General features: G+C 42.8%; 1 protein-coding gene across 1 annotated transcript in view; it reads right to left on the reverse strand.

Annotated features, from left to right (window-relative positions):
• The window catches only part of LOC132830233 (nuclear pore membrane glycoprotein 210-like), a 188,844-nt gene that overhangs the window by 120,414 nt on the left and 50,409 nt on the right, over positions 1-18,021 (reverse strand). The gene's annotated exons all lie outside the window — the stretch shown is intronic.

Here is an 18,021-nt window from a genome sequence, read left to right on the forward strand (position 1 = left end):
TTGCTTCCTTTTTCTTAACCAAACCCTCAACTTATTTCGTCATCCAGCTTTCCCTACACCCACCAGCCTTTCCTTTCATCACAGGAAATGACATCACCAATTAAGGAAACCTAAACATTTAAACAAAAGCAGGCCATGTCGCTAGTGCTTCACCCGGAGGCTCACAGATGATGTTACCTAGTATGGTGATGAAATGTCTAAAAACGAACATTCCAGCTCAGTGAGCAAACTCACATCCAGAACCTCAAATTGAGCTACAAATCTTCTAAAAACTTGTTAATCCAATACTCAGATAATTGAATGCTGGATAATCGAGGTTCCTCTGTACAGGTAGCTGCTGTTGTTATCCATTCACCTTAATCAGCCCATTTGTATAATTTCTAAATTTCAGTTTCTAAAAGCATGGGCAATCTGACAGAAGGTGACAGTTTGTGAAGAGATACAAGATGTATCTTAGATTTCAAGGCAGTTTTGTTAGTAAGGGGCTTCACGATTCAGCTTGATACGTCTAACACTAACTTCAAATGCAGTTTGTTCACCCTATCCTGAAAAAGATTTTTTGCTGGTGATATTCAGTTTCACAAAGAGAGAATACTCCTCTTATAAGCTGTGATAGCAAATCTTTTTTACAAGTGCAATGTGCTTCACAGCTGGCAACTGAATTAAACCTTGCATGCTCTCTCAGCTTCTTTGTATCTGCCAATGCTGAACAGGCAATCCCCCAGTTCTGCTTCTATCCATATCTGTTACTGGAAATGCAGATCAAACAGAAATCCAGGTCCAGCTACCCAGTGAACAATAATCAGAATGACTCAATGCAAATACAGGCTGTAAACCAATGACTGAACTTCAAAAGACTTTACCAATATTAAAAATCACACAACGCCAGGTTATAGTCCAACAGGTTTAATTGGAAGCACTAGCTTTCGGTATGATGCTCCTTCATCAGTTGATTGTGGAGGGCTCGATCGCAACACAGAATTTATAGCAAAAATTTGCAGTGTGATGTAACTGAAATTATACATTGAAAAATTGATTGTCTGTTAAGCCTTTCATCCGTTAGAATACAGTGATAGTTTCACTTCTTTCATGTGTAAATCACAAAACCCTTTTTTATATAAAGTTGCATTCTCGGGTTAGCTGTTAACAATGGTGATCAATCTAAACATCAGGTCATAGACAGAGAACACAGGGGGCCAGCACCTTCAACATATTGTCTAGCTATGTTGAAGGTGTTAGCCCCTGTGTTCTCTGTCTATGGCCTGATGTTTAGATTGATCACCATTGTTAACAGCTAACCCGAGAATGCAACTTTATAAAAAAAGGGTTTTGTGATTTACACATGAAAGAAGTGAAACTATCACTGTATTCTAACAGATGAAAGGCTTAACAATCAATTTTTCAATGTATAATTTCAGTTACATCACACTGCAAATTTTTGCTATAAATTCTGTGTTATGATCGAGCCCTCCACAATCACCTGATGAAGGAGCGTCGCTCCGAAAGCTAGTGTGCTTCCAATTGAACCTGTTGGACTATAACCTGGTGTTGTGTGATTTTTAACTTTGTACACCCCAGTCCAACACTGGCATCTCCAAATCATAACCAATATTAATGTGACTTGAAGTAGGGGTTCCCAAGGTTGATGAACAATTGCAAAGTGGTGTCTCGTTCCAAAGAAGTGGAAATAGAGACAGCCTATCTACAGACATAAATACTGAAGGTTTGTGAATAGATCATCTCTTAAGCCATTCACAAAGCAACCAGACCATTATATGGGTAGTCAACTTGGTGAGAAATTAAATGTTAGGCATAGTCACCTTAGACAACGAACTCTACCTGAGAAATGGAGTTAACTCAGCCACAAGTACATCCGTGTAACCTGTCAGTTGTAAATAACAAAACCCACAACTCAGAGAAGCAAGACTCTTGAGTGTGCCACTTTTTCATAAGCTCATTCAGAGGATATGGGTGTTGCTGGCTGGGTCAGCATTTATTGACCATTCTGAAGTCCTTAAGGAGGTGCTGAACTGTCTTCTTGAACCACTGCAGTCTAATTTGGTGTAAGTAGTCCTACAGTGCCATTTTTACAGGAGTTCTAGGGACTTGACCTGATAACTCTGAAGGAATGATGAAATATTTCCAAGTCATGAGGGGAAATTGCAGGTGGTGGTGTTCCCATGCATTGGCCACCCTTGTCCTTCTTAATGGCATTGGTTGTGGATTTGATAGGTACTGTCTAAGGTACCTTAGTGAATTTCTACAGTTTCTTGACTACGGTGCACTCAGCTGCTTTCACATGTCAGCTGTGGGGAGAGTGACGTTTTGAGGATGTAGTGCCAATCAAGTGAACTGCTCTGCCCTGGATGGTATCAAGCTTAATCGTTGTTGGAGCTATGCCTATCTAGGCGGGCGGGAAGTATTCCATCACATTCCTGACTTGTGCTTTGCAGATGGTGGGCAGGCTTTGAGGAGTTAGGAGGTGGGCCATTCACTGTAGGATTTCTTGCATCTGACGCACTCATGTAGCCATAGTATTTTTCAGGCTAGACCAGTTTAGTTTCTCGTCAATAACACCTCCAGCATCTTCATAGTGGGGCCCTCAGTAGTGGTAAAGATATCGAATTGGGGGTGGGGAGGGGGTGTTAACTAGATTCTCTCTCATTAATACTCGTTTGGCACAAATCTTACTAGCCACTTGTCAGCAGAAATGGCTATCAGTAAGGACTTGCTGCATTTGTACACAGGTTGCTTTAGCATATGAGGGAGTATGAATGGTTTGAACCTTGAGCAATCATCCCTACTTCCCCATGGAAGGAAAGTTGTTGAAAAGCAGTTAAAGATGGTTAAGTCTCAGATGCTACTCTGAGGAACAATTGCAGAGATATCCTGGAACTGAGATGACTAACATCCAACAATCACAAACATGTTCCTTTGAGCCATTGCTTCTTAATGCCACATCTGGTTAAGTGTAGCCTTGATGTCAAGGGCAGTGACTCTCACTTCACCTCTGGAATTCAACTTAATGAAGTCAGGAACTGAATGGCCCTCGCAGAACACAAACTGAGCTTTAATCAGTAGGTTACTACTGAACAATTTGTGCTTGATAGCACTGATGACAACACCTTTCATCACTTTACTGATTACAGAGAATAGACTGATGGGACAGTAACTAACTGGATTATATTTGTGCTGCTGTTTGTCTACAGGCCAGTCCTTGGCAGTTTTCCACACTGCCGGATTGATGCCAATGCTGTAGCTTTAGTTGAATAGCTTGGCGAGTGAATTGGTATGTTCTGAAGCATGAGTCTCCAGAATGTACTTGGAATGTTGTTCAGGGATCCATAGTCTTTACAATATATCAGCTATTTCTTGATATGATGTGTAGTGAATAAATTTTACTGAAATCTGGCACCAATGACAATGAGGACCTCCAGAGGAAGCCAAGATAGAAATCATAGAATCCCTGTAAGTGTGGAAGCAAGCCTTTCAGCCCAAGTGTCCACACTGACTCTCTGAACAGATCAAACCTCTTATCCTTTTCCTGTATTTCCCATGGCTAATCCACTTAGCCTCCACACCCCTGGACACTATTGGCAATGCTAAATTGCCCATCCACATATCTTTGGACAGGGAGGAAACCAGAGCACCCGGAAGAAATTTACACAAACACAAGGAGAATGTGCAAACTCCACAGACAGTCATCTGAGGGTGGAATTGAACCTAGGTCCCTGGTGCTGTGAAGCAGTAGTGCTAACTACGAGCCACCATGCCGCCCATATGGATGTATCATTCACCCATTACCTCTGGCTGAAGACTTCTGCAAATGCTTCAGCCTGGTCTTTTTCACTCATATTGGGCTACCCCAACACTGAACTAAAGATGAGCATTTTGAGTGTCTCCTCCTCTAACAGACTGATATAGTTGTTCATCACTACTCATGACTGGATGTGCCAGGATTACAGAGCTTACATCAGATCCGTTGGCTGTGGAATTGCCTAATCTTATCAATCACTCTGTGCTTATGTTGTTTGGCACACAGGTTGTTTTGTAGCTCCATCAGGTTGACAACTCCTCTGCTTTCCACTGAACCAGAGTTGACTCCTTGGCTTTATGGAAAACGTACAGCAGGGATATTTCAGGCAACAAAGTTGAAGATTGCATTAGAGTACAATTCTGCTGCTTATGATGGACCACAGTGCTTCATGGATGGCCAGTTTTGAGTTACTAGGTCTGTTTAAATTCTATTCCATTTAACATAATAATTGTGCCACACAACATAATAGAGCATATCCTTAACGTGAAAACAGGAGTTTGTCTCCACAAGGACTGCAGTGGTTACTTTTAACAATATTGTTATGGTCAGATGTATTTGCAGAGAGCAGATTGGTGATGATGAGGTCAAGTATGATTTGCCCTCTTTTGGTTTCCTCACCACCTGTTCATTATGTAGTTGAACCTATTCATTTGCTTGGGTGATTATGTGGTAATCAGCAGAGATTTTCATGCCCAGGTTTGCTGAAACATCATAGGCCTGAAGTTAAGATAGAAAACTCCCAGAGTAACTCTTGCCCTTCCAAATACAATTGTACAGCCATCTCTGTTGGCTATTTCCTGTCCACCTAGCAGGATATATAGAAGATAAGGATGTATGAGAGATTGTCTGCACTGTTTGATTCTTTAAGTATAAATATGTTAAGCTTTTACTTGATTAGTCTGTGAGACAGCTCTCCCAATTTTGTCATTAGCCCCCAGAAGTATGGATGACTTTGTAGAGTCAACAGGACTGAGTCTGCTATTGTTGTCCGGTACCTAGGTAGATGCCAGGCGATATATGCTATTGCATCTTTTTTTCAGTTTTCTCAACATTTTGATCCAACTAATGGACCTGCTAGGCTATTTCAGACCTAATCACATTGCAGTGGATCTGGAGTCACATTCCAGTAAGGATGGCAGACTTGCTGCCCTGAAAGACATTAGTAAACTAGATGATTCATAATCAACAAGAGTTTCATGGTCTTTATTAGACTTTTAATATTACTGCATTCAAGCTGTACTATCTTTTGGGGTGGCACGATGGCTCAGTGGTTAGCACTGCTGACTCACAGTGCCAGGGACACAGGTTCAATTCCAGCCTCGTGCAACTGTCTGTGTGGGGTTTGCACATTCTCTCCATGTCTGTGTGGGTTTCCTCCCACGGTCCAAAGGTGTGCAGGCTAGGTGAATTGGCCATGCTAAATTACCCACAATGTTAGGTGCATTTGTCACAGGGAATTGGGTCCGAATTGGGTCCAATTCGGAGGATTGGTGTGGATTGTAGGGAATCTAATCTTCCATTGTGGGATTCAAACTCAAGTCTCCTGGACACTACCTACATCCATGGATTACTAGTTCAATGACAATATCATTATGTCATTGCCTCCTTTCCCCGTGCTCTCCATCCAACCTGCACATTTGAGTCCCGTCTGGTGCTCAAAATCCATCTACCACAATAATGCAGATGTCACTCACCCATCAACATATTTAAATAATTTTATTACCAAATGAGAGGGACCATACTTTTCAAACTTTTATCAGACAGTATAAAGTGCTTGATCTATTCTCCTATTTGTAATTTACATGTGTGTAAGTCATCTATGCACATGTGCATAAAAGTCAAAAGTTTATTTAATTATTAATTGGTTCAAATCCAACAGATACATTTTTAAAAGAAAACAGTATAAGGAAACTTGAGTATCTCCTTTTGGTCAAGCATGTAAATAATTTGATAATCACTGAATTGGTAAACATTATTTTCATTGTAGCAAAATAAGGAGTGGAAAAAGAGAGGAACCTTTCTACACCTTCTCACCTGATTCCAACACAATATTAAGTTAAATGAAAAAATAAGAAGTATAGAAGTTGCAAAAGTGACACCGAGGTGGGCAAAACTACAGTTCAACACAACCAAAAGCGTGGACATCAACTTAAGATTAAAAGTAGATTGAATTAATTTCTAAAAATTGGTGGGAAAGTATGAATTGTAGAGTAGAAAATTATTTCATATTTGTTGAGAGTGAAATCAGTAGACATCTCCCATCCTCAATTATCTTTGAGGCGTGATGGTGAGCCACCTTCCTGAAATAATGCTGTCCATTCTACGTACGTATATCAAAATTGCTTTTTGGAATTAGTTTCCAAGATTTGATCCAGCAACGGTGCAGAAAAAGTGAATGGTATATTCACAAGTCTTTCTGGTTGATAAGAGACTGAGAGTTTGGAAGGTATTTTCAAAAGGGGCTTGGAGAGTTATGGCAGAACATTGGTGATGGAATGGGTGAATTTTTAAGGTTGTCCATGTATGAAGGCTAACAAAACTGGTGGACAGGTAGAGGGAGTTGAAATTTAAAGAACAGAAGCTGGAAAGCTCTGATCTGAAATAGTGTTTTCACCCTGGGAAGGTATATCGGGTCAGGTGGGGTCCAGTGCAAAAATCAACAGAATAAAACTGAGCTCAAAATAGTTAAATTTTGAGGCAGATTGCAGAAGTTACATTTATATCGCCTCAAATATGGAAGCTTGAAACATCATGGAATTGAAGTTTTTCAAATTATTAAAATATTTATAAGAGGAGGAGATGGCTTAGTAGTATTATCAGTTAGACTATTAATCCGGAAACTCAGCTCATGTTCTGCAACCTGAATTTGATTCCTGATCAAGGGCTCCGGCCTAAAACGTCGATTTTCCTGCTTCTCTGATGCTGCCTGACTTGCTGTGCTTTTCCAGAAACACACTCTCAACTCTGATCTCTAGCATCTGCAGATCTCACCGTCTCCTCCTTGAATCCTTTCATGGCAGGTCATAGAGTAAAACAGCATGGAAACAAACCCTTTGGCCCAAACTGGTCAATGCTGACCACGGTGCCCACTCAGCTAGTTCCAACTGCCCTCATTTGGTCCATATCCCTCTAAACCCTTCCCACCCATGTTCCCATCTTATTTTTTTCTTTAAAATGTTGCTATTGTACCCACCTCAACCATTTTCTCTGACAGCCATTCCATATACGCGTGTGAAGAAGTTGCTCCTCAGGTCCATCTTAAATCTTTCCCTCTCACCGTACACCTATGCCCTCCAATTTTCAATTCCCCATCCATGGGAAAAGGACTTTATGCATTCATCCTATCTACGCTCATGATTTTATACACCTCAATAAGGTCACCCCTCATTCTCCTATGTTCCAAGGAACTATCTTGCTACCCTCTCCCTATAACTCAGGCTTACTGGTTCTGGCAACATCCTCATAAATCTTCTTTGCACTTTTTCAAGTTTAACCATGTCTTTCTTATAACAGGGTGACCAAAACTGTACACAATACTTCAATTGCACCCTCACCACTGACTTACACAATTGCAACATAGTGTCCCAAATCCTATACTCAAAACCTTGACCAATGAAAGCCAACATACTAAGTGCCTTCTTCAACACCTGGTTTACCTGTGACACCGCTTTCAAAAAACAATGCACTTTGTACTCCTAGGTCCGTCTGTTCCATAATATTCCCCAGGACTTTACCATATACTGTACAAGTCTACCTTGGTTTGACTTTCCAAAGTGCAGCACCTCACACTTATCACTATTGAATTGCAATTGCTAATCCTCAGCTCACTTCCCCATCTGATCAAGATCCCTCGGAAATGTTTGTTAACCTTCCTCAGTATCAACAATAGCTCTTAATTTTGTATCATCTGCAAATTTCCCAATCATGCCTTGTACATTCACATTCAGATCATTTATATAAATAAAAAATGTCCCAACAATGACCCCTGTCACAGGCCTCCAGTCTGAGAAGCAACCATTAACCATCATCCCTCTGCTTCCTACAATTGAGATAATTTTGAATCCAGTTAGCTAGCTCTCCCTAGATCCCATGTGATCTAACCTTCATTACCAGCCTGTCATGCAGGATCATGTCAAAGGCCTTCCTAAAGTCCTTACAGACAACATCCACTGCACTACTTTAATCTATCCTCTTGGTTACCTCTGAAAAACTTTAAAAGATCTGTCAGACATGACTTGCCGGGCACAAATCCATGTTGATTATCCCTAATCAGACCGTGACCATCCAAATGCTGGTTGATCATGTCCTTCAATTCCCTCCAACAACGTCCCTAGCACTAATGTCTGTAGAGTCATAGAGATGTACAGCATGGAAACAGACCCTTCGGTCCAACCTGCCCATGCCGACCAGATATCCCAACCCAATCTAGTCCCACCTGCCAGCATCCTTCCCATATCCCTCTAAACCCTTCCTATTTAGTTCCCGGACTTATCTTTACTATTTTTCTTAAACAATGTGAACAACATTAGCCACCCTCCAGTGTTCTGGAACATTACATGAAGCAAAAATCTCTGCAATTTCTTCCCTAGCCTCCCACAACATCTGAGGGTGGACTTGATCAGGCCCAGGAGATTCATCCACCTTAATGCAGTTTAATGCAGTAAACACCTCCTCTCTGGTAATATGTACACAGTCCATGACACCCACACTTGTTTCCCTTATTTCCACAGCATTCATGATTCTCTCCTCAGTAACCACAGAGGATAAATATTCATTAAAAATCTCCCACAACTCGGCAAGATGGTGGCGAATCTGTAGAACTGTCGTAGATGGCTCTGCCTAACAGCCAAGGCATACTGGTGTTTTTTACCATCCCTGGCCAACTTATGTGGAGAATTATTAGTTTAAAACCTTACAGAATACATATTCATTAATGTTTGGGAGTGGGAAGAATGCCAAAAGGAAAAGGAGTGAGCAAACAGCAGCAGGGAGGACACTACCCTGCAGCACCGAGCACACCAGGGGCCACAGCATTAGCTCTCCCGAACCCCCAAGGGTCCTGACAGACTCACAGGAATTGGTGACAGTGAGACTTACCTCGAAGGTTGGGGCTGTGATTGAGGAGGTCCATGAGGAGACCCTTGCCCAGGTTCAACCCATCGCGTCCATGCTGCAGAAGCATGAACAGGAGATCGGGTCCTCATCTTGTCGAATCCAGGTACTGGAGCAGGAGATGCGGACTTTACAAGACCAGGTTGACGACCTTGAAAAATCATGGCTGGAGGACGAATTTTCATATTGTCGGATTCCCGGAGGGTGAAGAAGGTGGTCAGCCAGTCAGCTTCTTTGAAAACTGGCTGCCACAGTTCCTGGGCCTTCAAATCAAGTCCAGCCGGCTGCAGATTAAAAGGGTCTATCGGATCGCAGTGCAAAGGTCTGGGCCGGTACAGCACCCCCACCTAGTGCACTTCACACATACAAGGACAAGCAAAAAGTGATAGAAGCCTCCAGACCACTGGGAAAGGAGCCACAGGCACTGCTGCACAAGGGGTCAAAAATCACGATATTCCAGGATTTCTCAGCAGCTATAATTCAAAAGAGGAAGTCCTTCAATGAAGTTAATAAGAGGCTGAGGAACCTGAGCATCCAATACTCTACAAGGTACCCCGCAGTGCTCAGTTTCAGCCACGAGGACTCAGTGGATAAAGCTTAGAACTTTGAAGACACTTTAAAACAGACTGACTGGTCTGAAGAATACAGTTAATGCTCATCCTCTTTTCCTTCTTTCCCTGTGTTTTCCCTTTCTCTCTCCCCCCTCTCCCCCGTTTATCTTTCTCTTTCTCTAATAATTTAAAAATAAATCTTGGAATAAGCTCTTCCTATCATATTTTTTATAACTGGGCAAGTTTGTGGGTGTCCTTTGTTGTCTCCCTTTTTTTTGTTCTCTTTCAGTCACAAGTAGGGTTAGCATGGAGCCGGGGATGGGCAGAATGCTTATCCTGACTTTGTCTTTTTTTGTTGACTTTAAGGATCATTGCCTAGTTTAGTTTTTTTTGCCTAAGGCTGCAGCACAGTCCAGGCTTCAAGGAGCTGTGAAGGAGGAGATGGATAGGGTGAATGCCCGCTATGGGGAGGGGAAAAAAAAGTCTCCCGTTCAAGGTTTTATAGTTGGTTTTCTTTGCAGTTTTTTGGTAGCAATAGTTGATTGTAGTGATCATAGAGTAGTTTTTGCATACACAATTTTGCTACTCGGAGTCTTTGTTTACTTATGCGCAGCACACTAAGTAGGGTTCTCCCTCCCGGGGGTTAAAGGGTCTCTGAAAGGGGATATGGCAAAGTGTCTTCTTAAATGGTGCACGTGGAACATCAAGGGAAGTAATTCGCCTGTTAAAAGGGTGAAAGGGTTGATATCGATCTGTTGTGGGAAATCCATCTTGATGATGGGAAAACACCTGAAGCTACAACAGGGGGGGTTATGACAGAGTATTCTTTTCATCCTTAACTACTAAAAGTAGGGGAGTGGAGGTGGTTATCCAGAAAAACCTTCCGTTCACATTATCAGAGCAGATGAAAGATGAGTAGGGACAGTTTGATACATGGGGAGGAATATGGCATTTGAAATGTCTCCTGTCCTCCGGCACATCCCTTCAAATGTTTGGTTAGTGCCGTTTCAAGGTTGAATGCCTTTGGAACACGGGAGGGGGGAGGTTGATTGGTGGTGATTTAACTTGCCTTTTGGATCAGATAGTGGACAGGATGCCCAGTGGGCCCCCAACTATTTCTTCACAGGCCAAGCAGGTGGTTAACTCATGTGAGCAGTTGGGGTTGGTGGATATTTGGATATGTCTTCACCCTACAGGCAGGGACTTCACCTTTTTTACAAACCCACATAAATGTTACACGAGGATTGATCTTCTTCTGGCTCCCCCGACCCTTCTGGATTTGATTATCAGTTGTAAAGTTGGGAACATAGCTATCTCTGATTACACGGCAGCATATCTGGAGGTTAAGGCCAAGGGTGAGGAGCTAGGTTTGCAGCATTAGTGTCTGGATCCTTTTCTCCTTAAGGATTCCAAATTTGTGGAATACTTTTTGAAGGAGTTTCAGGAGTTCGTGACTATCATCTCTAGAACAGCTAGTAGTCCATCTATGCTATAGAAGACCGCTAAAGCCTTTGCTAGGCGATTAGCTATTTCCTATTTGGCTAGAAATGACAGACGGAGGAACAGCAACGTCCATTTGAGACGCGGCTGAAAGCCGCCGAGGCAGCACATTTTGCATGGCCTTCAGTGACTAAGCTACAGTGGATCACGGCCCTCAGACTGCCATGAATTCAATACTTACACAAACTGCAAAGAAAGAACTTGCTTTTGCTAAACAAAGGCTGGTCGAGTATGGAGATAGGCCAGGGAAGTATTTAGCGTATCTGACTAGGAAAAAGCATACTGCAATTAGAGACGGTGCCGGGATTCTCATGTACGATGCCAAAAGGATTAATGAGGCTTTTTGGATTTTTTACTCTGAATTGTATTGGTCTGAAGGTTGAGGACAGGTGGGCTAAAATTGAAGTCTTTAGGAATCTGGACCTCCCAGGGGTAACCTTGGAACAGGAGAAAGTGAGGACTGCAGATGCTGGAGATCAGAGCTGAAATGTGTTGCTGGAAAAGCGCAGCAGGTCAGGCAGCATCCAAGGAGCAGGAGAATCAACGTTTCGGGCATAAGCCCTTCTTCAGGAATGAGGAGTGTGCGCCAAGCAGGCTAAGATAAAAAGGTAGGGAGAAGGGACTTGGGGAGAGCGTTGGACATGCGATAGGTGGGAGGAGGTTAAGGCAAGGGTGATAGGCCGGAGTGGGGATGGGGGGCGGAGAGGTCAGGAAGAAGATTGCAGGTTAGGAGGTTGGTGCTGAGTTCAAGGGTTGGGACTGAGACAAGGTGGGGGCGGGGAAATGAGGAAACTGGAGAAATCTGAGTTCATCCCACAGGCCTCTTTCCTTAATGCCCCCTTGATAGTTCAGGAAATACAGGAGGCATCTAGGCAACTTCAGAGTGGGAAAGTGCCTGGCCCTGATGGTCTCCAGGGTGAGCTTTATAAGGAGTTTATAGGGATTCTGTCAGGGCCAATGTTGGAGATGTACAATCACTCCTATATGCATGAATGGTTACCACCATCTTTGAGAGAAGCTAGTATTTCTCTCATTCTTAAGAAGGGGAAGGTTCCTGAGGATTGTGCTTCATACAGGCCCATCTCTCGATTAAATTCAGATTTCAAGATTCTGTCTAAGATCTTGGTGCTGAGATTGGAGAAGGTGTGGCTCTATATTGTCAAAGAGGACCAGACAGGTTTTATAAGGGGCTGTAGGTCTTCTAATAATATTAGAAGGCTGCTGAATATGGTCTAAGTATGTCAGCAATGATCAATTCGGGGTTGGTGATTTCCTTAGATGCACAGAAAGCATTTGACCATCTGGAATGGCTGTATCTTTTTTATATTAGAGCGGTTTGGGTTGGGTGGGGTTTTGGCTAGGTGGGTGGAGGTTTTATATTGCCACCCTCTGGCCACGGTCATCACCATCGGGGTGAAGTCTGGGAACTTCAGGATTGGTAGGGTAGACGTCAAGGCTGTCCCCTTTCACCACTGTTGTTTACGTTGGTGATAGAGCCGCTGGCAGAGGCAGTTTGTCAGAATATCCACATAACCGCTCTGGAAGTGGGACTGCTGATACAGTGTATTAATGTATTTGGGGATATTTCAGAATATAAGATCAACTTTGCAAAATCAAGGTTATGCCTTCGGGGAACTCAAGGAAATGGCAGCGGTTGAAGGTGGCCCGAGGTTCCCTCTTAAGTGGTCACAGGTGGGGTTCCGATACCTAGGCATTTTTATTACTCTCATGTTTGATCGGTTATTTCGGACTAACTTTGCTCACTTGTTTGACAATATTAGGCGGAATCTCCAGAGATGGGAGGCTCTTCCAATTTAATAGTTGGGCCAAATGGTCCTCATTAATATGAATGTCCTTCCTTGTTTGCTTTATCCCACATGTATGCTCCTATAATGTTTCCCAGTTCAACTCTGCAGAAACTTATGGGTTGGTTTAGTTCCTTGTCTGACATCATGGGCGAGCACTCATCAAACTCACTAAATTGTAGTTGCCTCAAGCATGGGGTGGAGTTCATTTCCCAGACATCAGGAGCTATCACTGGAGTTCCCTGCTGTCCTTTGTGTGCGACTGGGGGTAATAAAAATGCCTAGGTATCGGAACCCCACCTGTGACCATTTAAGAGAGAACCTTGGGCCACCTTCAACCTCTGGCATTTCCTGGATGTCCCCAAAGGCATAATGTTGATTTTGCAAAGTTGATCTTATATTCTGAAATAGCCCCAAATAAATTAATACACAGTATCAGATAGGGTACAGAGGTCATCAATATGGCTGGATATCTAGGCCTCCCAGGCAAAGTCCTCCCTTATTAACCTGTTGTTCATGGATAAGATGAGGACAGTTATGGACCACTGTCAGAACCCCATTGTTATTAGTACAGTCACGGCAGGGAGGATGATGTGTCAGAATGAGGGTTGCTTATCCAAGACTTCGCCACTTATGTCCATAGCTGGGACAGACTCTGAACAGATGAAGACTGGGCATCCATTAAGTCCTATGAACCATCAACAGCAGAACTGTACTCCAACACAATTTACAACTCATAGGCTGGCATTTCTCCGACTCATCTATGACCATCAAGTAAGGGGATCGTGCTAGGAGCAGTACCAGGCACACATAAAAATTAACTGTCTACCTGGGTGATCAAGTAACCAGGGCTATTTGTGCGCCAAATATCATAAGCCGCAAGTGAGACACAGCTAAACGATTCCACAACCAATGGATCAAATCTAAGTTCTGCAGTTCTACCACATCCAATTGTGAATGGTGATGGTCAATGGAGGAGGAGGCTCCATAAATATTCCCACCCTCAACGGTGGAAAGGCCCAACACATCAGTGCAAAAGATAAGGCTGAAGCATTTGCAGCAATCTTCAGCTAGAAGTGCTAAGTGAATGATCCATCTCGAACCCTGCCAGTGGTCTACCAATCTTCAGCCAATTCAATTCACTCCACATGATATCACGAAACAACTGGAGGCACTAGATACTGCAAAGGCTATGAGTCCTAACAATATTCTGGCAATAGGATGAAAGACTTGTGTTCCAGAACATGCCGCTCTTCTAACCAAGCTAGTCCAGCACAGTTACAACACTAGTATCTACCTGAAATTGTGAAAAGTTGTCCATATTTAATCCAATTAGCCAATTACCACCCCATCAGACTACTTTTGATCATCAGTAAACTGATGGAAGGAGTCATCAACGGGATTATCATATGGAACCTGCTTAACAATAAACTGCTCAGTGACGCCCAATTTGGGTTCTGCCCGGGCCACTCAACTCCTGACCACAGGCCAGATTTGGTTCAAACACGGACAAAAGAGCTGAAGTCTGGAGGGGAGGTGAACGTGACAGCCCTTGACATCAAGGCTACATCTAAATGAATGTGACAATAAAGAGCCATGGCAAAAGTGGAATCAATAGGTATCACGGTTGCAGTCATACCTGGCACATAGGAAGATTGTTGTAGATGTTGGAGTCAGTCATCTCAGCTCCAGGACACCTCTGCAAGGAGTTCCTCACTGGGAGTGTCCTAGGCCCAACCTTCTTCAGCTGCCTCAGCAATGACCTTCACTGTATCATAAAGTCAGAAGTGGGGATGTTCACTGATGATTACACAATGTTCAGTACCATTTATAATTCCTCAGAAATCAGGTTTGGGCTAACAAGTGGCAAGTAATATTCGCAAATGATAGGCCATGATCACCTCCAAAAAGAGACAGACATTCTAACCACTGCCCCATAACATTCAATAGTCTTACCATCATTGAATTTCCCTCTTCCCCACCCCCCCCCCCCCCCACCATCAACACCCTGGGGATCACCGTCGATCAAAAACTCAACTGGAGCCACATGAACGCAATGGCTATAAGAGCAAGTCAGAGGCTAGGAATACTGGGACAAGTAACGCACCGCCTAAGATTCTAAAGCCTGTCAACCAACTACAAAGCACAAGTCAGGAGTGTGACTGAATTGTCTTCACTTGCCTAGATGGGTGCAGCTCCACCAACATTCAAGAAACCTGATGCCATCCAGGACAAAGCAGCAGATGACTGGCCCCACATCCATAAACATCCACTGCTACTGTTCATTAGCAGTAGTGTGTACAATCTACAAGATGCACTGCAAACATTCACCAAAGATCCTTAGATAGCACCAACTAAACCCATGGCTACTTCTATCTAGAAGGACAAGGGCAGCAGATACATGGGGACACCACCACCTGCAAGTTCCTCTCCATTCTTCCACTGTCACTAGGTCAAAATCCTGGAATTATCTCTCTAAGGGTATTGTGGGAGAATCTACAGCATATGGACTGTAGTGGTTCAAGGCAGCAGCTCACCACTACCTTAAGGGAAACAAAGAGACAGGCGGTAAATGCTGGCCAGCCAGTGGCCCCCACATCCTACATGTATAAAAAAAAATTAATGGAGTAGATGGATCAAAGTTACTAGCTTTCACGGTGAAAGATCAGAACAAAATGGCACAATTCTTAAATTAGAATCATAGCACCCCTATTGTATGGAAACAGGTCATTGGCCCAACAATTCCACACCGACCCTCCAAACAGTACCCCACCAAAACCCATTCCCCTACCCCTATTACTCTACATTTCCCCTGACTAGCACACCTAGCCTACACGTTCATCAACACTATGGTCAATTTAGCATGACTAATTCACCTAACCTGCACATCTGTGGACTGTGGGAGGAAACCCACGCAGACACAGAAAATGTGCAAACATAGACAGTTGCCTGAGGCTGGAATCAAACCCAGGTCAATAGACAATAGGTGCAGGAGTAGGTCATTCTGCCCTTCAAGCCTGCACCACCATTCAATATGATCATGGCTGATCATCTTTAATCAGTATCCTGTTCCTGCCTTATCTCCATAACCCTTGATTCCACTATCTTTGAGAGCTCTACTATCCAACTCTTTCTTAAATGAATCCAGAGACTGGGCTTCCACTGCCCTCTAGGGCAGAGCATTCCACACAGCCACCACTCTCTGGGTGAAGAAGTTTCTCCTCACCTCTTCCTAAATGGTCTACCCCATATTTTTAAGTGGTGTCCTCTGGTTCAACACTCACTCATCAGCAGAAACATGTTTCCTGCATCCAGAGTGGCCAATCCTTTAATAATCTTATATGTCTCAATCAGATCCCCTCTCAGTCTTCTAAACTCAAGGGTATACAAGTCCAGTCGCTCCAGTCTTTAGTGTAAAAGGTAGTCCTGCCATTCCAGGAATTGACCTCGTGAACCTACGCTGCACTCCCTTAATAGCCAGAATGTCTTTCCTCAAATTTGGAGACCAGAACTGCACACAGTACCCCAGGTGTGGTCTCACCAGGGCCCTGTACAGCTGCAGAAGAAACTGTACAGGTCCCTAGTGTTATGAGGCAGCAGTGCTAACGACTGAGCTACTGTGCCAACCAACTGAACTACTGTGCTGCTATGTCATTCAGGGTCAAAATCAAGAAGCACTTTATTACATAAAGGGAATTAGAAATGAGATTAGATTAGATTCCTTATGTGGAAACAGGCCCTTCGGCCCAACCAATCACACCAACCCTCTGAAGAGTAATCTACCCAGACCAATTTCCCTCTGACTAATGCACCTAACACTATGGGCAATTTAGCATGGCCAATCCGCCTGACCTGCACATCTTTGGACTGTGGGAGGAAACCCATGCAGACATGGGGAGAATATGCAAACTCCACAGATAGTCATCTGAGGCTGGAATTGAACCTGGGACCCTGGTGCTGTGAGGCAGCAGTGCTAACCACTGAGCCACCCGTAAATTAGGAAGGCTCTCCCCTTAAAAACAAATTTGAGGTTGAGTTAATTAACATTTGAAATGGAGAGTGAATACTAAAGGGTATGGAATGAAGAAGGATAAGTTAAGATACACATTAGCCATAATTTAACTGAATGATGGAGTTGGTTTGAGAGACAGAATGGTCTAGTTCTGCTCATATTCCTATACAGTGCCGATACATTTATATGGGTTTGCACTTGAACCATCTTGAATAGGGTAAAACAAAGAAACCCAGGGAAACAGAGTAAGGAAAAGAATACTATAAAATCAAAACACTTCAGTCGCTAGAAATCTGAAATAAAAACGTACCTGGAATTCCTTGATTTCAAAGAGTTCTTGACTCTAAGTGTTAACTCGGTTTCCCTCTCCAAGGATGCTGAATTTCTCCAGCAATTTGTTTTCATGCAAGAAATGTTATTCCTGACAAAAATATAATATTTGACCAAAACTGGTCTGTACCACAAACCACCTAATTAAATGGCTTAGTGTCAAGCAGTACAAAGTTTTCAGGTCCAGAGTCATAATATTTTGATTCAAGCTTAGATATTGCCTGGAAGTTATCATGCAACTAATGTACAAATCTGATACCTTTTACCATAAAAGCATGATGGGAAGGAAGCTTCCATTTTACACATTCTGGTATAGGTAGACAGATCTACAACCTGCCAATATTGTGATGGGTACAAACTGAAACTTGAGTATCACTGCACCTGTACTTTTTAGCTCCTGAAGAACTTGTCTTAGTCATTCGAAGTGTTGGGCACAATGATAACACCAACTGCAACACCAGCAAAGATTAATAAAACAAAGTACAGGAGAAAAAGTACAAAAATCACAAAGAAATGGCAGATTACCCAGGAAAACCAAATGCATATAGCCAAATGTTTTAGAATACAAAAATAAGCAATTTTAACAAGAATTCAACTCAGTCTATTTTTAAGCTACATGCTTTACCCAGACTGATTCAGTTCTTCTGACTTTCTGATCTAATGTTGAAAAAATAAGTACTCCAGGCAGAAACTTACCTAATGACATGAAATTCAGTTTGTGGCAAAGTGTTATTAAATATTCCATGATAAGAAGATTCACATGATTGCTGTTAAATCTTATTCTCAAATCAAACATCCAAATGCCAACATTTTAAACTTGCACCAATAAGGCTCCATGCAATTAGAAGAAAGTTAATAATTATTTAATATTTAATTGTTTGAAAGCAAAGTATC

The sequence above is a fragment of the Hemiscyllium ocellatum genome, chromosome 31 (genome assembly GCF_020745735.1).
Source record: "Hemiscyllium ocellatum isolate sHemOce1 chromosome 31, sHemOce1.pat.X.cur, whole genome shotgun sequence".
Classification (NCBI taxonomy): Eukaryota; Metazoa; Chordata; class Chondrichthyes; order Orectolobiformes; family Hemiscylliidae; genus Hemiscyllium; species Hemiscyllium ocellatum.